This window comes from Narcine bancroftii, chromosome 4 (genome assembly GCF_036971445.1).
Source record: "Narcine bancroftii isolate sNarBan1 chromosome 4, sNarBan1.hap1, whole genome shotgun sequence".
Classification (NCBI taxonomy): domain Eukaryota; kingdom Metazoa; phylum Chordata; class Chondrichthyes; order Torpediniformes; family Narcinidae; genus Narcine; species Narcine bancroftii.
Window position 1 is genome coordinate 296,442,944 of NC_091472.1, and position 27,726 is coordinate 296,470,669.

Here is a 27,726-nt window from a genome sequence, read left to right on the forward strand (position 1 = left end):
GGATATCACAAATTGATAGTATGCATTTTTGCTGATCTTTAAACCAACTATTTTATACTCTTTGCTGAGACTGAAATTATGCATAATTAAGAGAGATGTGTGTGGGAAATTGAGTCTCACAAAACTTTGATGAAGTGACAAAGAGGATTGATGACAGCAAGGCAGTGGACATCGTCTACATGGACTTTAGTAAGGTCACGGATGGTAGATTAGTCTTGAAGGTTAGATTACATGGGATCTAGGGTGAGTTATCCAATTGGATTCAAAATTGGCTTGATGGAAGGAGTCAAAGTGGTGGATTGTATTTCAGTTGGCTCGCCAGAGGCCAATGGTATGCCACAGGGATTAGGGTTGTGTGTCAAAAAATGACAAAATGGCTAGTAAGTTTGTGGATTATATAAAAATTGATTGTATAGTGGACACAGAAGTTAAGTTTAAAACAAGATCTGGGGAAGTGGACCAGGGGATGGCAGCTGGAATTTAACTAAAACAAGTGGGAGGGGTTGCATTTTTGGTAAGATAATCCATACTTGCACAGTAAATGGTAGGGCTCTGAAGAGTGTGGCATAACAAAGAGAGCTAAAGGTACAGGAACATGCTCCCCTCAAAGTGGCAACACAGATCGATTGGGTGCTGAAGTTGACATTTAGAATGGTTGCCTTCACCAGTAAAAACAGGATTTGGGACATCATGTTACAACTGTACAAGACATTGGTGATACTGCACTTGGAGCATTGTGTGCAATTCTGGTCACCCACATGAAGAATATCATTAACTTGGAGTGGATGCAGAACAGATTCATGAGTATGTAACCATGATAGGAGTAATTGAGTTATGAGAAGAGGCTGGATAGGGTGGGATTTTTTTCCTTGGAGAATAGGAGGCCAAGGTGTAACCTCATAGAAATGTATTATATCGCGAGTGGCATAGATTGTATTATCTCATTTACATCAGCTTTCCTTTACACAGCAGATTTAATCAGATGATCAGAATGTGTTTCAAATAATGCATTTGAAATTATTTAAATAATGACACCATTAATGAACAAAACTACATGTTAAATACTTCACTGGAAATAATTATTGAAGTCACATTACAGAATAATTCATTTTTGTTGCATATAATTTGTAAATAAGAACTTAATTACAAGGTAGCATCAAGCAATCCACCTAAGTTATGCAATCAATCCATTGACTTGGAAGTCTCTAGATTAGTTATTGCTGATCATTTCAAAGGTTATATTTGACAAAGCACTGTACTTTGGAGTCAAGAAAATATTTAGCCCACTCAACACAAAGATGATTGGGCTCAACAATTCTTATCAGGCTAAAAAAAAATTTAAAATTAAATGTTATAATATATTATTGTTTCAAAGAATATCACCATAAAATTCAATTAATTAATTGATATTTGAATTATAATTGCACTATTAGAAGTCTTAACAGTAATATGGCCACGCACTTCAGAACTATTTTTAACATAATAACTGCATCAATCCTCCAGAACTGTATGCTGTCCACCAGTATTCTAAGCGTTATTCAAAAACAAGGACTGGTTTGACGAAAACAGCCAGGAAATCCAGGAGCTGCTGGCAAAGAAGCGAGCTGCCCACCAGGCTCACCTTACAAAGCCGTCCTGTCCAGAGAAGAAACAAGCCTTCCGTCGCGCATGCAGCCATCTTCAGCGCAAACTCCGGGAGATCCAAAATGAGTGGTGGACTAGCCTCGCCAAACGAACACAGCTCAGCGCGGACATTGGCGACTTCAGGGGTTTCTACGAGGCTCTAAAGGCTGTGTACGGCCCCTCACCCCAAGTCCAAAGCCCGCTGCGCAGCTCAGATGGCAAAGTCCTCCTCAGCGACAAGATCTCCATCCTCAACCGATGGTCAGAACACTTCCAATCTCTTTTCAGTACCAACCGCTCAGTCCAAGATTCCGCCCTGCTCCAGCTCCCTCAACAGCCCCTAAGGCTAGAGCTGGATGAGGTTCCCACCCTGGATGAGACATATAAGGCAATCGAACAACTGAAAAGTGGCAAAGCAGCAGGTATGGATGGAATCCCCCCAGAAGTCTGGAAGGCTGGCGGCAAAACTCTGCATGCCAAACTGCATGAGTTTTTCAAGCTTTGTTGGGACCAAGGTAAACTGCCTCAGGATCTTCGTGATGCCACCATCATCACCCTGTACAAAAACAAAGGCGAGAAATCAGACTGCTCAAACTACAGGGGAATCACGTTGCTCTCCATTGCAGGCAAAATCTTCGCTAGGATTCTACTAAATAGAATAATACCTAGTGTCGCTGAGAATATTCTCCCAGAATCACAGTGCGGCTTTCGCGCTAACAGAGGAACCACTGACATGGTCTTTGCCCTCAGACAGCTCCAAGAAAAGTGTAGAGAACAAAACAAAGGACTCTACATCACCTTTGTTGACCTCACCAAAGCCTTCGACACCGTGAGCAGGAAAGGGCTTTGGCAAATACTAGAGCGCATCGGATGTCCCCCAAAGTTCCTCAACATGATTATCCAACTGCACGAAAACCAACAAGGTCGGGTCAGATACAGCAATGAGCTCTCTGAACCCTTCTCCATTAACAATGGCGTGAAGCAAGGCTGTGTTCTCGCACCAACCCTCTTTTCAATCTTCTTCAGCATGATGCTGAACCAAGCCATGAAAGACCCCAACAATGAAGACGCTGTTTACATCCGGTACCGCACGGATGGCAGTCTCTTCAATCTGAGGCGCCTGCAAGCTCACACCAAGACACAAGAGAAACTTGTCCGTGAACTACTCTTTGCAGATGATGCCGCTTTAGTTGCCCATTCAGAGCCAGCTCTTCAGCGCTTGACGTCCTGCTTTGCGGAAACTGCCAAAATGTTTGGCCTGGAAGTCAGCCTGAAGAAAACTGAGGTCCTCCATCAGCCAGCTCCCCACCATGTCTACCAGCCCCCCCACATCTCCATCGGGCACACAAAACTCAAAACGGTCAACCAGTTTACCTATCTCGGCTGCACCATTTCATCAGATGCAAGGATCGACAATGAGATAGACAACAGACTCGCCAAGGCAAATAGCGCCTTTGGAAGACTACACAAAAGAGTCTGGAAAAACAACCAACTGAAAAACCTCACAAAGATAAGCGTATACAGAGCCGTTGTCATACCCACACTCCTGTTCGGCTCCGAATCATGGGTCCTCTACCGGCACCACCTACGGCTCCTAGAACGCTTCCACCAGCGTTGTCTCCGCTCCATCCTCAACATCCATTGGAGCGCTCACACCCCTAACGTCGAGGTACTCGAGATGGCAGAGGTCGACAGCATCGAGTCCACGCTGCTGAAGATCCAGCTGCGCTGGATGGGTCACGTCTCCAGAATGGAGGACCATCGCCTTCCCAAGATCGTATTATATGGCGAGCTCTCCACTGGCCACCGTGACAGAGGTGCACCAAAGAAAAGGTACAAGGACTGCCTAAAGAAATCTCTTGGTGCCTGCCACATTGACCACCGCCAGTGGGCTGATAACGCCTCAAACCGTGCATCTTGGCGCCTCACAGTTTGGCGGGCAGCAGCCTCCTTTGAAGAAGACCGCAGAGCCCACCTCACTGACAAAAGGCAAAGGAGGAAAAACCCAACACCCAACCCCAACCAACCAATTTTCCCTTGCAACCGCTGCAATCGTGTCTGCCTGTCCCGCATCGGACTGGTCAGCCACAAACGAGCCTGCAGCTGACGTGGACTTTTTACCCCCTCCATAAATCTTCGTCCGCGAAGCCAAGCCAAAGAAGATTCATTCATTGTGAATTAGCGTCATCTCTGAAAGTCAAGGGAATGACAGAATGAGGCCAATGGGAAGTCCAAGTTGGGTCAAATGCAGTTTCTATCCCCAAGTTTTCCTTTCTGGATTTTCCCAACACCCTTGCATCAGGAAAATTGTGCGAGACTACTGTGTGTGTGTGTGTGTGTGTGTGTGTGTGTGCGTGTGTGCGTGTGTGTGCGTGCGTGCGTGCCTCTCTCTCTCTCTCTCTCTCTCTCTCTCTCTCTCTTCCCCCCCCCCCCCCTGCCGCCCCGCCATGGATAATAACAGGTACATGGATTACAGGTTTTCTGATTTCTTTTTGCTATATCAATAGATGAAGGAATTAAAATATGTTGAAATATCACACTTCTAACTATGAAAGACAAAAAAATGACAAATGACAAACACACAAGATCCTTGTTTTGAATTTCTCTGTCTCTCTCTGATATTTTGAGATACCTGCAATTGTACAGTGATTTTTAGAGACTTAGATCCTCTCAAAGCACCCAAGAAGTGTAGTCATACTTATAATGTGGCAAATACCTAGACAGAGCCATTCAAATTTCTGCCAAGAGAACTCTGCCTTTCACCCAAGGAGGCCGATGAGACCTCGGTTTACTGACTCTTCCAAAAGACAACACCTTTGGTAGGGAGTAAAGCACCAAAACGGTAACCTGGATATCTGTATATGGTATCTGTGTATGCTGAAATTCCAAGAGTTTGTGAGACAGGTAATAAACAGCTCACAACTTTCACAAACAAACTGAAACCCAATGTGTTTGTGCCTCTTTATCTTGAAGAAGAAGAAACGCCTCATGTTAAGGATAACCTTTTCATGCATTCAGCTCTTGAAACTGCATTTTTACAGCTCTCACCCAACCATCTTATAAGATTTGCAAAGATTCACCAAAAAAAATCAAAATATTCTTGTTTTAGTAAAAATGGGATGATTAGAGTGTTAACAAGTGCTTGAAACTTCTAAAACTCAGTGTATAAATTTGTTCTACAATTCAATAAAATCTGGGACAACAATGTTTCCATAATTTCCAAATCACTGACAATACAAATATCTCTGGAGCAGATATTAAGCTGCTCTGGAATTTCTCCAGCATGACAGTCTTCCACTCTAACATAACCCAGAACAGCACAGAGAATATCTCAGCATAGGGAATGCATCAGAACGAAAGGACAGGTTTAAAAGCTAGTCAAATCCAATCAATAAACTTATGAACTATCCGAGCCCCAGTGTTATCATTTTTGAATAATTTTGACAGTTAGTCACCAACACTCAAAACAATAAATATTTAGAAAATATTGTTTGATTTTTGTTTTACATTTAGATTTCCAAGGATGTTGCTGGGACTTGGGGAACTGATTTACAGGGAAAGAAGAATAGGGTGAGATTTGATAGTTATTCCTAAATATGAGTGGAATACATAAGAACAAGAGGACATAGGTTAAGGGCAAAAGGTGAAATGTTTAAAGGGGAAAATTCTTCATGTAGAGGTAGTGATAGTATGGAACGAGCTGCCCAGCTAAAGTGGTAAATGCAAGCTCAATTTTGACATTTCAGAAAAATTTGGACAGGTACATGGGTGGGAGGGATATGGAGGGCTATGATCTGGGTGCAGGTCATTGGACAAGATCAAATGATAGTTTAGCACAAAGCAGATGGGCTGATCAGTCTGTTTCTGTGTAGTTTTCTATGGTTCTATGGTACAAGGACTGCCTAAAGAAATCTCTTGGTGCCTGCCACATTGACCACCGCCAGTGGGCTGATATCGCCTCAAACCGTGCATCTTGGCGCCTCACAGTCCGGCGGGCAGCAACCTCCTTTGAAGAAGACCGCAGAGCCCACCTCACTGACAAAAGACAAAGGAGGAAAAACCCAACACCCAACCCCAACCCACCAATTTTCCCCTGCAACCGCTGCAACCGTGTCTGCCTGTCCCGCATCGGACTTGTCAGCCACAATCGAGCCTGCAGCTGACGTGGACCTTTACCCCCTCCATAAATCTTCGTCCGCGAAGCCAAGCCAAAGAAAGAAAAGAAAGAATGGGAAATGGAGCCAACACATTATGCCAAGCTAAGAACATAAGAAATAGGAGCAAGAACAGGCCATCTGACCTGTTGAGCCTGCTCCACCATTTAATAAGATCACGGATGATCTGGCAGTGTATCAGCAAGCAGATCTCCTAGCTGTGCAGCTGGGAAGCATATCTGCTTTGTTCAGCTTCATGAAGAGTTCACTGGCACATCAATGGGCCATCTGGCAGCTCAGGCAGTAGATGCTGTACCAGACTAGGAGTATCCAGATGAAGCTTTGCATGAGCACTGGTGTGACACAGGTATGGAATATTGGCTTCTAAGTTTACCTTTCATGCACTATTATTCTGCAATCTAGATCACTGGAGTGGACAATTCCAAAGATTCACAATCATTCTCTGAGGAATTTATTCAAATTCTTCCTTGCCAACTTTCAATGGCATTTTTTAAAATTTTGAGACCAGACTCCACTAGTTCCCGATTCACCCATGCAAAGGAACCATCTACATGACATCTACACTGTCAATCCACTTCATTATCTTGGAAGGCTGTATGTTTCACCTCATATTCTTCTAAATGCCAAGGAGTTATTGAATTACAGACATCTGCCAACTTCTTTTTCATACAACAGCTCAGCCTTTGTTATATAACAGAAATCATAATTAATTCGGGCTATATGATTCTAGCCGAACAACCAAGTAGGAGGAAACATGGAAAAGTGAACGAGAGGAGGATGGAAAAAAAAAGTACACAATAGAATAAGGTTGCAGAACAGCAATTTAAGGAAAAAGAATCAAATCTGTCACACTGAATAACCAAACGATCTTTAAAAGTTAAAAATAGACGCTGACCCCCTGAAATCTGAAATAGAAATGGAATAAACTGGAAATGCTCATTAGGTAGGGCAGTGCCTGTGAAGAGAGCAAGATAATTAATGTTTCAGGATGATACCTTCCATGGATTTGAGAGAACTGTCAGAGAAAGGGGAGGGAAGGAGAGAACAGTGCAAATGTCAAGACCAAGAGGACTAAATGATAGAAACGGTGTTGGCATCAGCCATGAGAGAGCAATAGGTAGATTTTGTTGAGTGGGATTGATTTATCCTGAGGAAATGTAAATAAAAGAGAGAGGGGACAGAGAAGAAAAAAATTATATTGGAATATATTATATATATATATATATATATATATATATATAAATGCTGCAGGTGGTGGAATTGAATGGAGCAAACATCCAGCAGATCAGACTGTGGAATAAGAAAACTTAATTCATCTAATCACCAGCATCTCCAGTTATTACTGATTGATGACATTTCATTGGAAGTAGCCTTAAGTGAAGTTGAGATCCTGTGGGATTTCTTTCTCATTCTCTCCGATGATAAAATGGTGTTTTGGTCAACTTGGTGGGCACATCAGCAACCATAGATGGAGGCCACAGAAACCTATCTTGAGCCACATCTCATTTCTCAAGGTCCACTCAAATTAACTCTTATCGAAGACTTAGACTTCAAGGAAATCCCTGATTAATTCACAAAGATCTTCTTGTTACCGCCTTGTGACAAGAGCATTGATCAGAATCTCTCAGCAAAAAAAGGTTTTTCCATATCCCTAAAGTCACCTCTCTCTATTATTTTTTTTTTTATAACTTGGTTCACAATACTTTTCTTTTTCTCAACAATCTTGCTGTCAATATCACCAAGGCCAAGGGAGCTTACTGTGAATTTTAGGAAGAAAATGCAGAAAACCCACAAACATATCCACATTAATGCGTGGAGGTGGAGAGGGTTAGTAGTTTCAAGTTCCTAGGAGTCCATATTTCAGAAGACCTCTCCTGGAGCCAACACATCAAGGCAACCGTGAAGAAGGTATATCAACACCTTTGTTTTCTCAGAAGTCAGAGGTCATCAGGCACATTGAATATTCTATCAAACTTTAATGTGGAATGTGGAAAGAATACTGATAGGTTGCACCAGAGCCTGATTTGGTAGTTTGAAGGCCCAGGAATGCAGAAGATAACACAAGCCCTTTCACACTTGTGACCTTTAGAAAGAAGGTACAGAAGCCCAAAGGCCAGGAACTCTAGGTTCAAGATTTTTTCTTCCCAATGGCTATCAGACTCTTAAACCTTCCTTTACTACTCTAATCAATAACTATAGTCACTTTCAAACTTGGTTCCACTAAATTGGCCATTCAGTGTCCTGGGATAGGAATAGGGGTTTGGCTTTTCACACTTGACTACTCATATCTGGGACACTGAAGGAGCAATCCCCAATTTATAAAGCGTGGGAAAGTTGGTTACACTATCGCATACAATTTATACAGTGTGGGAAAGTTGGTAGCACTATCACGTACAATTTAAAAATACCGTGGAAAAAAGCGATGGTGGACCTGACCTCCCAGAATTCCATGCAGCGGGCTAAGGGCTGTATACCCGGATGCATGCACGGAGGATTCAAGGAAGGGTTTCTCTGTCACATGGCATTCTGGGAAGTCAGGTCCACCATTGCTTTTTGCCACAATCTTTATGAATTGTGCGCGAGAGAGCTATCTATTTTCCCACACTGTTGAAAGTTTTAATTGCTATTTATTCCTCTCTCTCCCACTGCAACTTTCCCATGGCAAAGTTTATACCTTCATTTTAATCTTCCTTCATGTTCCTGCATTCATGCAAAAGCTTGGATCATTTCAATCCCACAATGCAATTGCCCCTTTCACACTTGCCTGATTGCAACGCTGGGGTCTGCAGATACCAGGGATTGTACTAGGGATCGAGGCTGTCAATCCCCGGCATTATATGATGTCATCTAGTGCTGGCATTAAGCTGATTTTGCTTTCACAAGAGACCCTTTAAAGGCTGATTGGCAGTTAATTCCTGGGATCACTTGCAAGTGTGAAAGGGGCTTATGCCAGAACCACAACTGTCTGCACAATTGTAACAGCAGTCTTTTTCACACTATGTTTACAGCAACTCTTTCTGTATGGTAATTTAGTGGATACTATTATGGCTGTTTTTTAAACAAAGTATTTTTTTAGCTTCAGAATTTCAGTGCATATATACATAATGTGTATGACAAATTTTAGATCATTTTCATCTCAATTATTAAACAGACATAACCTTCTCCCCTCCCCATAATGTCTTTTGACTTTGACAATAAGCTGAAGTTGCAGCTGGATGAGCTTTAGATCATAATGGAGGTCAGTCTGCTCTCTCAGGTGGGCATAAAAGATCCCATGGCACAATTTTAAAGAGCTGTTCTTATCAATATATATCCCTCATTCAACTAAATGTGCTTATCACATCTTAGCCTGTTGTGAGATTTCCTTCTGCATTTCTCAATTCAACATTCTCCGCTGCTTCTGGTTTGATCTGCCTTATTTTACTTTCCTACCTCCCCATAAATTTTACTTTGAGCTGGCAAACTAGCAGCTTTTACCTTTTCTATTCCCTTGATATAGTATTAAAATAGCCTTTGGTAAGCCAAGGTGAATAGAGAAAAGAATCAATAGACCGGTTAACAGCCAGGACTAGATCTCTGGAGTTAGTAAACAGGACTTACGAGTGGTGAGCTATAGATGAATGTGAGGCTGCAAACAGAGTTTTGCACTGTGCTTCACGTGCCTATACTTTAAGAAATAAGAGATAAATGTTCTCAGTCTGATCCCTGAGACATGGACATTACCGCTTGTAGCACAATCAATAACCACACGCAGTCACAAAGCACATGGTCAAAGGCTTTAATATCCTGACACCTCCAGCATACAACTATATGATTCTTGTCCCGATCCAAGGCTGGAATTGAGGGAGGCTCTCAGCCTTTACTGGGAAAACTACAGGAAGGAGTTACAAGGTCGGAGGGGGCCAGTCTGAGCAGTCCAGTGACGTCCCCCACCAGCATTAGCGTGTTCCACCACATAGCCTAAATCAAAGTCAGGAACCTGAAGACAACCTGGTTTTTTTTTCAGCTTCACACATCATGATATCAGAAGGTTGCTTATTGCCCAACTTTCTTCCTTACTTCTCAGAAAAATAAAGCAATCCACATCTACATGGAGAAAGACTGGGAGGACATGTGACAAATATCATCTGTGTCAAGCATTCCAAAGATAACGCACCTCCCACTTCTAACAAAAACCCAACCGCCCACCCTTGATATTCAATTGAATTACTACTGTCAACATCCTAGTAGCTACAACAGACCAGACAGTTTCGAGACTGGTTATGCTTGATCAACTACTCACTTTGAAAGCCTTTCAACTTGTAACTGTGATAAAATAGCTCCAATAACTCTCAAGACCCTCAACCCCAGCCTGAAACAAAGCAACCTGTCAATTGCCTGAAACAATCAGTTCTTCCAGATAGTGCACTGTGGCTGTAGAATACACATATCTATTTTAAAAACAAAAAAAAAAGCTCATTCTAGAAATCTGAACAAGGAATGGAAAACTCTGTACCCCCTATAAAAGGCATTGCAGTTACTCACCCAGGCTATGCTAACAACTCCCAAGCCAATGACTGCAACAACCAGTAATGACAAAGGCAGCAGGAGCTAGTAATAACACCACCTGCCACACATCCATGCCGCCACTGGAAGCTGCACCAGTTAAAGTTGATGGCTCATCGCTACTTTTGCAGTGCCAGTTTGGGATGCACAAATTGTGAGCCTTGCCAGCGATGCCATCCTGATAAATGATTAAGGAAACAAAAAAGCAAATAAAATCACTGAAGGAGCCAAATTATTTTTATCAAGGAACAGAACACAGACAGCAGGCTGAAGATCTCCAAATCTAATCAGCTACGCCAGATGTCTGCGCAGTTACCGTGGGAGGTCAGGGACAGCACAAATGTTCCTGATGACTACACGTGCAATAGGTGCATCCAGATGTAATCCCTGGGAGTCCGTGTTAGGGAACTGGAGTTACAGATGGATGAGCTTGAGATTATAATGGAGGGTCATAGATAGGAATTACAGGGAGATAGTCACCCCAAGCAGACAGGAGTCTGCTAACTGGGTGACTGTGAGGAAAGGGAAGGGGGTGGGGAGACAGATAGTGCAGAGTACTCCTGCAGCCATTCCCCTCAATAATAGGTATATTGTTTTAAATACTGTTGGGGGACAACCTACCAGGGACAAGTCGGGGTGGTCAGGTCTCTGGCACGGGGACTGGCCCCTTGGCTCATAAGGGGAGGGGGGGAGGAGAACTCTTGTAATTGAGGACTCACTGGAATGTCTCCAGAATGACTTGGGCACAGCCCAAATCACTTACAGTACAAATATCTCTGGTTTGCTGGACGAGGTGAAGGCTCCCGGTTGGTATGTTGCCTCCCAGATGCCAGGGTCAGGGATGTCTCTGATCAAGAACACAGCATCCTGAGGGGGAGGGGGAGCAGCCAGATGCTGTGGTCCACGTTGGGGGGGTGGGGGGGGGGTGGGCAATGACATAGATAGAAGTGAGGATGAGGTCCTGAAGAAAGAATATATAGAGTTAGGGAAGAAGTTATAAAGTTATATATGTCGAGGGCGGTAATCTCGAGATTTCTGCCTGTGCCACGTGCTAGAGAGGGTAGGAATAGAAAGATGTGGCAGATGAATGCATGCCTAAAGAGTTGGTGCAGGGGGCAAGGATTCAGATTGGTGGATCATTGGGAACTCTTCTGGGGAAGGTCTGACGTGTACGAAAAGGACAGGCTGCACTTGAACTGGAGGGTGGCCAATATCCTGATGGGCAGGTTTGCTAGAGCTGTTAAGGAGGGTTTAAACTAGTGGAGTATGGGAGTGGGAATCAGAATGAGAGTGCGGAGATTAGGGTAGAAGAACACCGAGATTTGAATGGAGAGAGGAACCAAAATGTTAAAGTTAATGAAGGAGGGGGAGGGCTGGTAAAAGTAGATGGTAATCAAAGGAGTGTAGATATTTCAATGCAAGGAGGATTTTAAGCAAGGTGGATGAGCTTAGAGCATGGATTGACACATAGAAATATGATATTGTAGCCTTCAGTGAAACTTAATTGCAGGAGGAGCATGGTTGGCAGCTAAATATTCCAGGATTCTGTTGCTTTAGGTGTGATAGAAACAGGGGTAAAAGGTAGAGGAGTTGCCCTGCTTGTTAGAGAAAACATTACAGTGGTGTTATGGGAGGATAGATTGGAGGGCTCATCCAGTGAGGCTATTTGGGTGGAAATGAGGAATGGGAAATGCATGAAAACACTAATGGGGATGTATTATAGATGCGCTAATGGATAGAGGGAATTTTCTTTCTTCTTTGGCTTGGCTTCGCGGACGAAGATTTATGAAGGGGTAATGTCCACGTAAGCTGCAGGCTCGTTTGTGGCTGACAAGTCCGATGCGGGACAGGCAGACACGGTTGCAGCGGCTGCAGGGGAAAATTGGTTGGATGGGGTTGGGTGTTGGGTTTTTCCTCCTTTGTCTTTTGTCAGTGAGGTGAGCTCTGCGGTCTTCTTCAAAGGAGGTTGCTGCCCGCCGAACTGTGAGGAACCAAGATGCACGGTTTGAGGCGATATCAGCCCACTGGCGGTGGTCAATGTGGCAGGCACCAAGAGATTTCTTTAGGCAGTCCTTGTACCTCTTCTTTGGTGCACCTCTGTCACGGTGGCCAGTGGAGAGCTCACCATATAACACGATCTTGGGAAGGCAATGGTCCTCCATTCTGGAGACGTGACCTACCCATCGCAGTTGGATCTTCAGCAGCGTGGATTCAATGCTGTCGGCCTCTGCCATCTCGAGTACTTCGATGTTGGAGATGAAGTCGCTACAATGAATGTTGAGGATGGAGCGGAGACAACGCTGGTGGAAGCATTCTAGGAGCTGTAGGTGATGCCGGTAGAGGACCCATGATTCAGAGCCGAACAGGAGTGTGGGTATGACAACAGCTCTGTATACGCTTATCTTTGTGAGGTTTTTTGTGTAGTTGTTTTTCCAGACTCTTTTGTGTAGTCTTCCAAAGGCGCTATTTGCCTTGGCGAGTCTGTTGTCTATCTCGTTGTCGATCCTTGCATCCGATGAAATGGTGCAGCCGAGATAGGTAAACTGGTTGACCGTTTTGAGTTTTGTGTGCCCGATGGAGATGTGGGGGGGCTGGTAGTCATGGTGGGGAGCTGGCTGATGGAGGTCCTCAGTTTTCTTCAGGCTGACTTCCAGGCCAAACATTTTGACAGTTTCCGCAAAACAGGACATTAAGTGCTGAAGAGCTGGCTCTGAATGGGCAACTAAAGCGGCATCGTCTGCAAAGAGTAGTTCACGGACAAGTTGCTCTTGTGCCTTGGTGTGAGCTTGCAGGCGCCTCAGATTAAAGAGACTACCATCCGTGCGGTACCGGATGTAAACAGCGTCTTCATTTTTGAGGTCTTTAATGGCTTGTTTCATCATCATGCTGAAGAAGATTGAAAAGAGGGTTGGTGCGAGAACGCAGCCTTGCTTCATGCCACTGTTAATGGAGAAGGGTTCAGAGAGCTCATTGCTGCATCTGACCCGACCTTGTTGGTTTTCGTGCAGTTGGATAACCATGATAGAGGGAATTAGAGATAGGATATATTTCCACACATTGACTGGGATAATTTATTTTCAAGGAAGGTTGTAACAGATAAATGGTGGATATTTAAAGGGGAAATCTTGAGAGTAGAGTCACTTTGTCCCTGTAAGTATTAAAGGAAAGATTTGAAAATGCTGGATCCTTAATTTTCAAAGGATAGTGGGAATTTGGGTTTGGAGAAAGAGGGATGTTGTCAACAGCAAGCAGTAGATGTGGTGCTTCAGGATATAAGGAGTGTAAAAAAAATCTTAAGAAAGAAATTGGAAAGGCTAAAAGTAGATATGAGGCTGCTTTGGCAGGCAAGGTAAAAATAAATTCATAGGGTTTCTACAGGTACATTAAAAGTAAAAGAATAGTGAGGGATAAAATTGGGCCCCTTGAGGATCAGAGGGGTAGGCGATGTGAGAAGTCAGAAGAGATGGGGGAAATTTTAAATGATTTTTTTTCTTCAGTATTTATTAAGGAAAAGAATATTGAGCCAGATGAAGTCAGGAAATCTGGTAGTTGTGGTGTAACGCTATTGGTGGGACGTCGAGCAGACCAATGACATCACAGGCCAGGACTTCCGCATCTTGGAGAGAGAGGCTCAGGACTAGCAGGGAAAAGCCTGTGCTTGTAGATATTCACGAAGTGTACGGCAAAATAAAACAAGCTATGAATGTGACTCCAGGCTCAAGGTCATTTTTGTAACGAGCATAGTGTTAGGAGTGGAGCTTTGAGCCACAGGGCTCAAGAATTAAAAGCAGAAAAGTGAACGAGGTGAGCTACGATGGAGGACGGGTCTGAACATGTAGAGGCACCCTGATTGGGAGTGATGGGTCCTCCAATGGCAACTTTCACAATTAAACCTCCAGAACCGTTCGACTTCTCAAACCCACAGGAGTGGGAGAAGTAGATAAGAAGATCTGAGCACTTCAGACTGGCAAATAATTTAAATAATTCCTCTGGTGCTAACCAGGTGAATACGCAGGTATACTGCATGGGGGCCGAGGCTACGAGGCCTAGACTTAGCAGGTGTGCAGTGGCTTCAGTATGATGCAGTATGGAGAGAGGCCAATTATAATTTCGTGCCTAAGAATAAAGTAACTTACGAATGGGCGGCTGCAGCAACCTGCAGAAACAGTAGACTCGTTCATTACAGCCTTGTATACAGTGGCAGAGAACTGTGAATATGGGGATCTGCACGATGAACCTTTATGTGACAGACTAGTAGTGGGTCTAAGAGATTTGTCACTGTTGGAGAGGATGCAACTCGACAAAGACCTCACCCTCGTGAAAGCTGTCACAATGGCTAGACAATCACAATGGCTAGACAGTAAGAGGCGATTAAGCTGCAGCATACAAACTTACTTATAAGAAATGTGTGCAACCAAACTAGCAGCAGAGAGGAAGACAGCAGAAGTTCAAAGGCAAAGGGCAGATGCCAGAACAGCAAAAAGTTAAGACAAGGACACGGAGCAAAGAACAGCACAAGACATGCCCCAAGTGCGGAAAGCTACCATTCGACCCAGCATTTCAATGCCCAGCCAGGAGGGCACAGTGCCACAACTGCGAAAAATGAGGAAAAATCTGTAGGTCAACCTGCATGGTGAATGAAGTAGTGGGGGATGTGGGCAGATTGTTCCTCGGAGAAATAGTATCAGGCGAGGAGCCCTGGATGGCCCACATTAACATAGGAGGCAGCCTTCAAAATCAACTCAGGGGCCGATGTTATGGCCATTCCCAACAAATGTCTCAAAGAATTATACCCGCAGTTGGCAAGCTACAAAAAACACAGAAGCCACTCTATGGTCCAGGGGAAGTGAAATTGATGGTCCTGTGATCGGCAAATGAAATGCGCTCATACAGAGAGAGGAGCACCACAGAAGAAGTGTAGATAGTGAGAGACTTTCAAGTGGTGCTGTTGAGCAGACCAGTTCGGTGAGACGCCAGCTAGTGGCCAGATTGGACGCCCTAGACCAAGAGATGGTCAGGAAGACATACCCCAAACTTTGCGATGGACTCGAGCTAGTACAGAAGCTAAACATCATTAAACTCAAGCCTGATGTGAAACCATTTTCACTGAAGGGACATCAAAAGGCCCCATTGCTGCTCATGAGCAAAGTGAAGAGAAAGCTTGAAAGAATAGAGAAGCTTGGAGTTAATAGCCACATAGAAGAGCCTACAGAATTGTGTTGCGGCATGGTTGTAGCACCAAGAAAGAGTAAAGAAGATGTTCGCATTTGTGTGGACTTGACAGTGTGCAGAGAAAAGTTTATATTTCCTTCAGTGGATCAAACCCTAAGCATGCTCACTGGTGCACAATATTTTACCAAGTTGGATGCAAACATGGGATTTTGGCAAATTCCTTTGTCCAAAGAATCAGCTCTCTACACGACATTTATCATGCCATTCGGGAGTTACTATTTCAACTGCCTACCCTCTGGTATCTCCTCTGCCCCTGAATATTTCCAGAACAGAATGGTGACTGAGGTTATCTCAAGCATGGAAGGAGTTGTCTGCCGCATGGACAATATCCTCATTTGGGAGACCACGAAGGACCAACACGACGCTAGGGTCCATGTATTCCTAAAACGAGCAGAAAAGGGAGGGGTCATTCTCAACATGGCAAAGTGTGAGTTTGGAAGGAAGCAAGTGAAATTTCTGGGGTAGATCATCTTAGCAGATGGCATGAGAACAGATCCAGACAAGACAAGAGCTATGCAGGACATGAAGGAGCTGACAAATATTAGTGAGCTCAGAAGTTTCCTCCTACCAAACCTGGCTGAAAAGGACAATCCGCTGAGAGATCTGTTGTCCAAGAAAAACCTGTGGAGCTGGGGACATGAATAACAGAGGACATCAGAGTAACCTCAAGCAAGAGCTATCATCCACACCAGTACTTCAGTTGTATGATCCAAATAGGCAACTGAAAAATATCAGCCCACGCTTCATCATATGGACTGGGAGCAGTATGTCTACAGAAGGATGGAGACAACTGGTCATCAGTTGCTTATGCTTCCAGATCACTAACAGGAACAGAGCAATGGTACGCGCAGCTAGAAAAAGAGGCTTGGCACTGACTTGGGCTTACGAGAGATTCAATGATTTTATTTTGGGACTACGGTTCGAGTTGGAGATGACCCACAAACCACTTGTGATTCTGCTAGATGGGCAAGCGCTGGATTCGCTGCTGCCATGGATACAGAGGTTCAGGGTGAGGCTGATGAGATACTCATACATGATCTCACACACACCTGGGAAGAACCTCACAACTGCAATACACACTCTACAAGACGGAACCACGTGCTGATAAGTGATGGAAAACCTCCCAACAAGTGACAGATACCTGACAGCTCCGAGAGCAACTATGTGCTGACAGTGTGTGTGCGCAGGTCATGAAATACTGCATTGAAGGCTGGCCAGACAGAAACCAGTTACAAGGACCACTCAAACACTACTGGAAAGAGAGGACCATTCTGAGTCTGCACAATGGACTACTCCTGCATGGTACGAGATTAGCTATTCCAGCAAACATGCGGAATGAGGTACTCGAGAAAATACATGAGGACCACCAGAGGGTTGTAAAGTGCTGGGAACATGCCAATCAAACAGTGTGGTGGCCAGGTCTGAGTAATCAAATAAGCAAGATTGTCTTGAGGACCAGAAAGTGAAACCAGGAAAGGACAAACATAAGAGAACTGCTGATGCCAAGTAAATTCTCTGACAGGCCATGGCAAAACTTGGCACAGGCTTATTCACTCTTGGAGAGAATACATACTTGTTAGTGGTGAACTATTTCTCTAGATTTATAGGAATAGCACAACTCAGCCTGACTCGAACTACCAATGTAATTGTTTGCGTGGCATTCCAGAGATGTTAGTAAGTGACAACAGTCCACAATTCTCTGGACAAAATATAAAAGCCTTCGCAGTGGATTATAGGTTAGAACATGTGACCAATAGCCCCAAGTATCCACAGAGCGAGCAGTGAAGAACCTGCTCAAGAAAGAAAAAGACCCTTACTGTGCACTATTGGCGTACAAAGCCACACTGCTGAGCAACGGTTACAGTCCAGCCCAATTGCTAATGGGACATCGCCTTCGCGCGACTCTACCAACCCTTGCAGAGAGATTGCAGCTGGAACTCCCAGACCTGCTATAACTCCAGAATGAGGAGAGGGAGAAGAGGTCTAAGAATGCAAAGTGGTATAATGAGAGACACAGAACAAGCAACCCAGAAAAGCTGGGACCATGAGGTGTGGATCTCCGATGCACGAAAGCAAAGTACAGTAACTTCCATGCACCACAGCCCATGGTTGTACATGGTTAGCAGACCACAAGGGATACTGAGACGGAATCGCCAACATCTCGTTCCCATACCAGAGTCTCCAGGTAAAAAGCAACAAGAGCACTTGCCGAAAATGGACTTTCCTGCAAAGTTAGGTCCAGAGACTCTGCCGACTGAAATGCAGAGTTCGCCCGACCATAATAAGAACGAGGTCAGGACGAGAAGTAAAGAGACCACAGACACTGAATCTGTAGAGAGTGTAAAACACCCAGAGTCAAAAAAGATTTGTGTACTGTAAATGTTGTATGTGTATTTATATTGGAATACATAAACGTGACGGTAGTGGGCGAAGCCACAGAAAGGGAGGCTTCAAAAGCAATGGGGATGTGGTGTAACACGACTGGTGGTGTTACGGAGTCCAGAGGACCCCAAAACACAGCAGCAATAGATATGCACCACGACAAAGGGTTACTTAAACAAAAATTGCTTTTAATTATCTTTGCACATGAAAACAGAATCAAACTTTAACTTATTACTATCAATTTACTTAACCTACTTAACTCCCCTCTAATTCTAAGTGTATGTGTGTGTAATGTGTATATAAGTGCAGAAAAGTTCTTTGGTTCACAGTCCATTATCACTGGTTGAAGGCAATTCTTGAACTGTGCACAGAAGTTAGCATTAATAAAGTTCACCAGGCTTTGGTGCTTAACAGGCAAATGGTTACCACTCAGGAGAGTTCTTGTTAGTTTTCAGAGAAAAATTCCTTTTGTTCCAGGACATCCGCACCTGATTCTTTTTTAATCAGTCTTGCTGACGAAACTTGGTCCCTTCAGAGTTCTCCAAATGATCCTCTTTCTTTCAGGTCACACAGAATTTCTTTCAGACAGCAAGTCTTCTCCTTTAACCAGGCAGTCTTCCAAAGTTTGCCAGCTTGTCCCTCTGGAACCAAAGTTTCTGTCTCTCCTCTCTCTCACTCCCTCCCTCTCTGAGGGCCAATCAGTTCTGCTTCTGCCTGCAAAGATCACATGCTCTTCCAGACAAGCTGCTGCCATATGTTGCTACTTTGCTGTCTTTTGCAAAATGGCACTCTGCAAAAGTCCTGCAAAAATTCTGTGTCTAAAATGTTTATGTGCAACCTGCTCTAACAATCCTCCCAAACCACCTCTAAATATTCTGTCACAGTGGGACCGAGCATGTCAAAGACATCACAGGGCAGGATTTCTGCGTTTTGGAGAGAGAGGCTGAGGACTAGCAGGGAAAAGCCTACACATGTAGAAGTCACTAAGTGTGTAAAATAAAACAAGCTCCGAATGCAACTCCAGGCTCAGGTTATTTTTATAACAAGCATATCTGAACCCAACACAACAGAACATGGATAATATACAGATTAATGAGGAGGTAGGTGGCTAAATCTCCAGGTCATGACAAGATATTCCCTACGACGCTGAGGGAGGTTAGTGCACAAATAGTGGGGGCTCTGACAAGAAATAGTTTAAATATCACTGGCCACAGCGGAGGTGCCAGAGGATTGAAGGGTAGCTCGTTGTTCCACTATTTAAAAAAGGCTCTAAAAGTAAACCTGGTAATTATAGGCCTGTGAGTGTAACATCTGTGGTGGGTAAATTAATCAAGCGCGTTCTTAGAGATGATCATCACCTTTTCTGTTTTGGTATCTTATGGTAATTTAACTTGTACTATACAGGGATTGACTAGGAGTTGTCAACATGGTAGATCATATATAACAAATCTTATAAAGTATTTTTTCGAGGAGGTTACTAAGAAGACTGTAGATGTCATCTGTATGGACTTTAGTAAGGCCTTGGACAAGGTTCCGTATAAGAGGTTAGTCAGGAAGGAGTAATGGTGGAAAATTGTTTATCAAATTGGAGGCCGGTGACTAGAGGAGTGCCACAGGGATTGGTACTTGGTCCATTGTGGCTTGTCATATACATTAATGATCTGGATGATAATGTGGTAAATTGGATTAGTAAGTATGCAAATTATACAAAAACTGGTGGTGTTGTGGATAGTGAAGAAGGTTATCAAAGCTTGCAGTGGGATATCGGACAGTTAGAAGAGTGGGCTGAAAGAAGGCAGACGGAGTTTAACACTGATAAATGTGAGGTTGTGGTGATGGAGAACCGGCCCCACATGTCACAAGCAGTCTGTGGGGCAGCCAAGGAAAGAATGGCATTGCAGGACCATCTCTTCCGATCCAGACCGGAAGGTAACGTGGGCACTTGCGTCATTGGGGCGGGACTGAGGACAGGCTTAATGGCTGCAGAGTGGAATTCAAAATAAAGCAGTTGTGATACTCGAGCTCGCAGCCTGTGGTCCCAGTCTTTTCGCTGCGCTCACTCACATCCTGCTGCAAAGTGTTACATTTTGATTGGACTAATCAGCAAAGATTATGCACACACATTAAATGGTAGACAATTGAGGAGTGAAGTAGAAAAAAGGAATTTAGGTACACAATTCCCTGAAAGTGGAGTCACATGTAGATAGGGTGGTGAAGGAAGTATTTGATATGTTGGCTTTCATAAATCAAAGTATTGAATACAGGAGCTGGGATGTCATGTTGAAGTTGTATAAGGCATTGGTGAGGCCAAATTTGGAATATTATGTGCAGTTTTGGTCGCCGAATTATAGGAAGGATATAAACAGTATAGAGAGAGAATGCAGAGGAGATTTAAAAGAATGTTGCCTGGGTTTCAGGGTTTGAGTTACAGGGAAAGGTTGAGCAGGTTAGGACTTTATTCCCTAGAGTGTAGGGGTGATTTGATAGAGGTATTTAAAATTATGAGGGGGACAGATTAAGTCAATGTGGACAGGCTTTTTCCATTGAGAGTGGGGGAGATTCAAACAAGAAGACATGGATTGTGATTGAAGGGGGAAAAGTTTAGAGGAAACATGAGGGGGAATTTCTTCACTCAGAGGGCAGTGGGAGTGTGGAATTAGCTTACGGCCAAAGTGGAAGATGAGGGTTCGATTTTAATATTTAAAGAAAAGTTGGATAAGTACATGGATGAGAGAGGTGTGGAGGGTTATGGGTTGGGTGTGGGTCAAAGAGACCAGGTGGGAGAAGGTGTTTGGCCTGGACTAGAAGGGCTGAACTGGCCTGTTTCCTTGCTGTAATTGTTAAATGGTTCTATGGTTAGGAAGGAATTAGCTTAGATGGTTCCTTGCAGAGGACATGACCTGCACATGAAGAAAATTAATTCAAAACTAATCAGTGCAAATAATATTAAATTGAATGAGCAACCAAACTATGGAAAAAGATCCCCAGAGTTTAGTGGAAGCAATTAGTATTGATTTATTCAAATGTAAGTTCAATAGATTTCTTTCAGAACATTGTCAGTGACAATGGCCTGGACATTCCTAAGGGATTTCTACTCACATTTACCATTCCCCAAAGTAATTTTCTCTGAATCTGTCAGAATTATCTTGCTGGGTCAGGTGGATGTGGGGCCGAGCAGTGAGGCTGAGAGGCCAGGGATTTGAATGATGTTATCAAGTCGTCAACTTTATTTATCGCTCATACCATGCTCGCATGGTAGGATGAGATAGCATTTCTCCAGGACCGTGGAGCATATTTAAAAAGATATAAGTTAGGAAAGCAGTTAACACGTTAAAATATTAAGGTATTAAGACATATACGTTGAAAGTCCACGGCACACAATCTACATTTGTATTGGGAGTTCAGGAGACTGATGTTTGGGGAAAAAGTTTATTTCCCACTCTGGACGTAAGGGCCGAGTGCTTCGGTACCTCCTGCCAGATGGCAGAAGAGACCGCAGTTTATAAGCTGGATGTGTGGCGTCTTTCACAATCTTTATTGCTTTCCACCTGCATCAAGTGTAGTAGACGTCATCCATGCTAGGAAGAGGTTCCCCAATGGTCTTTTCCGCTGACTTCACTATCCTCTGCAGGGTCTTGCGGCCTGAGGTGGTACAGCTTCCAAACCAGGCGGTGATACAGCTGCATAGGATGCCCTCAATACATTCTCTGTAGAATGTAGTGATGATGGAGGGTGGGAGATGGACTTCCCTCAGCCTTCGCAGGAAGTAGAGACACTGCTGGGCTTTCTTGGCTATGGAGCTGGTTTTAAGGGACCAGGTGAGGTTCTCCATCAGGCGCACTCTGAGGAACTTGATATTCTTGATGACCTCATCGGTAGAGCTGTCAATGGTTAAGGGAGCGTGATCTAGTCTACCCGGGCCCTCCTGATGGTCGACAACCATCTCTTGTGTTTTTTTTAATGTCCAGATACAGGTTGTTTGCTCTGCACCAGTTCATTAGTGTCTGCACTTCGTCTCTGTACGCTGCCTCCTCATTCTTACTGATATCATGTAATCAGCAAACTTGATGATGTGGTTTGAGCTGTGTTTGGCTACGTAGTCATGGGTCAGCAGTGGACTAAACACGCAGCCCTGGTGGGGGGGGGGGGGGGGGGGGGCGTGCTCAGTATGGCCTTGGAGGCGTTGTTTCCCAACCAGACTGCTTGAGGTCTCCCCATCAGGAAGTCAAGGATCCAATGGCAAAGGGAGGTGTTTAGAGGCCCATCTTCCTTATCAGGTACTGAGGTACAATCGTGTTGAATTCCAAACTGGAGTCAATAAACAGAATTTGAACATATGAGTCTTTATTTTCCAAGTGGGTGAGACCTAGATGAAGGGCAGTGGTGATGGCATCATCCGTGGAGTGTTGGACCAATAATGTGAACTGCAAGGGATCCAGTGAGGGGGCAGCAGGTGTTTGATGTGCCCCATATTGAGCCTTTCGAAGCACTTCATGACAGTGGACGTGAGTGCAACAGGGTGGTAATGGTTGGCAGGACACATACAACTTTGGCCCAGGAACAATGGTAGCAGCTTTGAACCACATAGGGACCACAGCACTACTTAGGGAGATGTTAAAGATGTTGGTGAGAACATCTCCTAGGAAGAACTTCAGTGGGTGGAGGCAGGATGGAAACAGACCTGCCCACAGAGTTTCCCAGGATACCTTTGACAGCCCCACACCAGCTTTGAAATCTGTCAAGCATCTGACTTTTGGAAATATACAGAAACAGAAAAATTAACTGTTACGGCAATAAAATGATTAAAATAAATACATAACAATATGACTAAATTGTTAAAGCATTAAAGCAAACACAAATAATTTTTTTAAATGTAACTTGCTTTTCTCTTCCCTTTCTTATTACCCATGGCCATAGAGATGATACAAAGATGATGAGATGAGAGTTTATTATCATGCACAAACATACAATATAGAGATGCCCCACAATTCTTACATGCTGCAGCCAAGTAAGTAAGAAACACCAACTACAATAGTATAAATTAAATTACCACAAAATTCCAAGACAGAAAGAGAGAATAAATATAAAAGGACAGTTCAAGAAATAAATACAATTGCAGTTAGTGCAAGAAAAAAAGTGGTTTCATGAGTGATCTCAGATGTTTTAGTAAACCTGGATTAGTTTATGGTTAGGCTCGGGTAGTAAAGGATAAATGGACTCATATGACCTCAGCAAATCCAATCTGATACAAGATTTGAGAACACAATTTACGAGGGAATTCTCCTGCCCAGTTGTTCAACTGTGTAGAAGTTGATGCAGCTCTCATTGTCAGAAGGTATCAGCCTGCATGTCTGAAAATTCTCAACTTGTGCATTTTGAATATTCTGTATTTTGGAGTCCCAAAAAGTTGTCATCATTTATCATTTATGCTTGATATTTTGGATCATTGGTTCCCAAAAATATGCCCAGTTTGGGGATTTCCTCATGCCATATCTCAAGTTTCTGTGAAATTAACCACCACAATGAGTTATAGAACATCACTGCTCAGGGTCAAGTCCTTTGGCCTCCTCATTAGTGCACACAGAAGGCCACCTAGCATCCCATCTTCTTATATTTAGCTCATTCCCTATATTCTCTGTTTGTCTGTGCATCTGTCAAGATGCCTCTGAACTGTCACTTGCATTTCTACTTCCACCACCTTCCCGAGCAGCATGTTCCAGGCACCCATCATTCGAGGTGTAAAAAAATAGCCTCACTAATCTCCTTAAACCTTTCTCTCTCTCACTTTAAACCTCTAGTATTTGATATATTCACATTGAGAAAAAGACTCTATCAACCATATCTATGGCTCTCATAACTTTTTTAAACATATATATAATCTCCTTTATTGTTCAACATGTGATAACCACAACGGTAGAAGTAACCTCATCCTCTTATTTTCAGAGATAACGACTTGGGTTGGAGCATTAGATGAATGGGATTAGTTGCAGATCTCACTCCAGAACCATAAGATTTCACCACGTGATTCCACTGAAAGGAAGGCAAAGTTGCAACTTAATAGCTGTAGACAATCTTTGGTGATTAGTTTCAGAAATTAGTATGAGTTGACAAATTTTTGCTTTTTGTCAATTAGTTCCAGTTTCTTAAAATCTATAACTTAAAATAGAAAACACTATATACTCAGCCAATTTGGCAGCATCTATGGAGAGAGAAATTATCTTAAGGTTTGTACTTGTAGAAAAGATTTTTTCTCAAACTTTGCAAATGTAAAAGGCACAAATTTGCCTCAAAATCAAAAGCAATTTTGTGTAATATGACACTGTTTTATTACATGCAAATAAATTGAATCTTGAAAATAACTCCACAAGATGGCACTCTGATACTGAGTATGGATGTCTGGCAATGTGTTGGTAATGTAACATCATGCATTCATATCTAAGGTTCTCACTCCAAGGTGCAGGACATTTACTCATCATGGGTGGATCACATGTCATGGGCTTCCTGTACATTTAATGGGGTGATACATAAATGCACTGCTTGATGGGTTAAGTTTAAGAGACCAGAAGGATAGGAACATAAATTTCTTCTCAGGGGCTCTCCCAGGGCATTTTTGGGGGGGTAATGTTCCATTTTGTCAGGTGAAATATCCAGTGGAAGCACAGCTTATTCTGTTAGAGCAGATCTTTAGTACCATAACTGGGACATTATGGGTGGCAACCTTAGTTTTGCTGGACATAATGGCATGAAAGAAGTCTTCCTGTTCCTTAAATGCAGAAGTCAAGTATCTTCTTCTTCTTTGGCTTGGCTTCGCGGACGAAGATTTATGGAGGGGTAATGTCCACGTCAGCTGCAGGCTCGTTTGTGGCTGACAAGTCCGATGCGGGACAGGCAGGCACGTTTGCAGCGGTTGCAGGGGAAAATTGGTGGGTTGGGGTTGGGTGTTGGGTTTTTCCTCCTTTGTCTTTTGTCAGTGAGGTGGGCTCTGCGGTCTTCTTCAAAGGAGGTTGCTGCCCGCCGAACTGTGAGGTGCCAAGATGCACGGTTTGATGGCGGTGGTCAATGGGGCAGGCACCAAGAGATTTCTTTAGGCATTCCTTGTACCTCTTCTTTGGTGCACCTCTGTCTCGGTGGCCAGTGGAGAGCTCGCTATGTAACACGATCTTGGGAAGGCGATGGACCTCCATTCTGGAGACATGACCTGCCCAGCACTGTTTGGATGACTTTGGAAGTACACTTGCACATTACACTTGTTGCCAAAATAAAAAACGTTTGTGATTTTTACCTCAAGCAGTTAAATAGCTGCTGGCTACTTTCTTTAGCGTGCATTGGTGTTTGGGAGATAAATGTAAAATTCAATCTGATTTAGGTTTTTGAATTACCAGGCCATAAACTATCATGACATCCTAATTGTTACTCTTTTAAAACAATTCAATGCTTTGATAACTTTGAAAACATAAATATTACCCTGTTAAACATCCACTGGCCAGAAGGTTTCTCCTGCTTTTCACAAATAAAGTTAAATACCCCAAGCTATTCCGTATGCTTGAAACACTAATTGCTAATTTCAACACTTTCTTGATGCTTTTTAAACTTTTATGGAGGATTTATCAGCAATTAATGTTTCAAAGATTACGCTTTGTTATAACAATCACAAATGCCATACTGTGATCTTCCTTTGGGGAAAAAGAGATACATGAATAAAATAAAGCCATATTACATCATATTCTTCAAGTCAAGTTTATTATTGCCTGATTGTACAAGTACAACCCGATGAAACAGCATTCTTTGATCTTTGTCACAAAGCATGCGGACACACAACCAAACATAACACACACACACATACATACACAAAGACAAACAAACAATACACAAGCTGGACAAGTATTCAGATATACAATTAAATATATAAATAAATGTTGTTTCGTGCATATGAGAGTCTCAGATGGTTAACATGAGCAGTTCCTTTGGTCATTCAGCATTTTCACTGCCCGTGGAAAGAAGCTATTGCTTAGTCGGGTGGTACTGATACTCCTGTATGTCTTTCCCGATGAGAGCAACTGAAAGATACTGTGTGTAGAGTGGAAGGGTCCTCAATGATTTGTGTGCCCTCGTCGGACAATTCTGGTAGATCATCACTGACTGGGGGAGGGAGGGGGGAGGTGGTGGAGGTACACCAGTGGCTCTCTCTGCCACTCTTGTGGTCCTGTGGATTGACTTCTCAACAATTTCTCTGCAGCAACTGTACCACATTGTGATTTAGCCGGCCAGAATGCTCTTAATGGATCTCCTGTAGTAGGCTGACATAATGGTGGTCAGTAGCCTTGCCCACCTCTGTGTTCTCAAGAAGTGTAGGCACTGTTGTGGCTTACTGACAAGTGAGGAGATGTTGCCCACAATAGGTCACTAGTTAAGTGAACTCCAAGGAACTTGGTGATCTCCACAACAGAGTTATTGATGTGTAGTGGAGGGTGGTCATTCCTACTCCTCCTGAAATCCACAATCATCTCTTTTGTCTTGTCCATGTTGAAACACCGGTTGTTGCTCTCGCACCACATCACAAGATTTTCCACCTCTTCTCTGTCGTGCGACTCATCGTTGTTGCTGATGAGGTCAACTACCATTGTGTCATCTGCAAACTTGATGACACTTTTGGAGCTGGATCTGGTGATGCAGTCGTGGGTCAGTAACGTGAAAAGGAGCGGGCTGAGCACACAGCCCTGAGGTGCACCAGTGCTCGGTTCTTGTCTCACTTCCATCAGGAGCCTCGCCAGGTCATCAGTGTTTAATATCAACAAATTCATTAAATCTCTTGCTGCCTTACATGCCTGTTCCACAATTTATTAACAGAATTTTCATGTTTCAATTTTGAAAATCTACATTTTATCTGGCTTTTAAGCTGTTGGAAATGTTGTATAAAGTCTAATATTCCCTTTTGTTCGTCCCTGGTTGTGTGATGGCTTCTGCATGGCTGTCAATAATACTCCTAAATATGTTATATTCTTGTTTCAAATTTCTCTTTCCAGTTTCGGTAGGCTCACTCCTTCATTAAAATAGCAAGACATTCTGCATGGTAGTATCTACTCAATTTCCTCTGGTCAAAAGTGTTACCTTATATAAAATTAGTTTGGAATACAGTAAGCCCTGATAAGTGATGAAACTGGTTACCATTTTATGAATTAGAAACTTTATAAGGTATTATTAAGCATATTTTTGCAAGAATGGAGATTTGAAGTAATGTGCAGTATGTGTTTCATGGCAGGCTGGTAGTAAAGAGAATGAAAACGGCAAAAAGAGTCGTCCGGTCAAGATTCCAAAGTAACCTTCTCAGCATTAAGTTTAAGGATTTACCCTTATTTCCCAAGCTCTCTGAACTAGCTGGTAAGATGTGGCGATCAGCGCTGGGCAGGAGAAATCACTGAATCAGAAATTAAAATAAACTGGTATGACATCAGCAAGGAGGTGTTGATGCAATCAATACAAATGTGTTGAACCAGCAACATTAACCTTACAATGAAATTCAAGCAACTTTTGCCCCATTTCACACTAAATTTCTGGAGCTTCATGCCAATTCTGCCACGTTCTTTTTATTTTAATTGGGCAAGATACAAATGTAAAGTGGCGACAACTGCTTTCCCCACAAAAATGTAGCGACGTGAAATAAATATCAAATCTGATAAAATTTTGCTCCAGAGGTTGGCCTTTAAGAAATCATTTGCATAATAAAAGTGCTTGCTTCTGAAGGGTCATCTAACCAGGCAGGTCAAAAGTC

The 27,726-nt window shown here is 43.2% G+C and overlaps 1 protein-coding gene and 1 long non-coding RNA gene across 6 annotated transcripts in view; one reads left to right on the plus strand and one right to left on the minus strand.

Annotated features, from left to right (window-relative positions):
- The window catches only part of galnt13 (polypeptide N-acetylgalactosaminyltransferase 13), a 256,909-nt gene that overhangs the window by 111,849 nt on the left and 117,334 nt on the right, over window positions 1-27,726 (minus strand). The gene's annotated exons all lie outside the window — the stretch shown is intronic.
- Window positions 180-27,561, plus strand: LOC138762127 (uncharacterized). The gene is made up of 3 exons (XR_011356764.1): window positions 180-243; window positions 5,137-5,193; window positions 27,217-27,561. It is a non-coding gene; the product is annotated as an uncharacterized lncRNA (long non-coding RNA).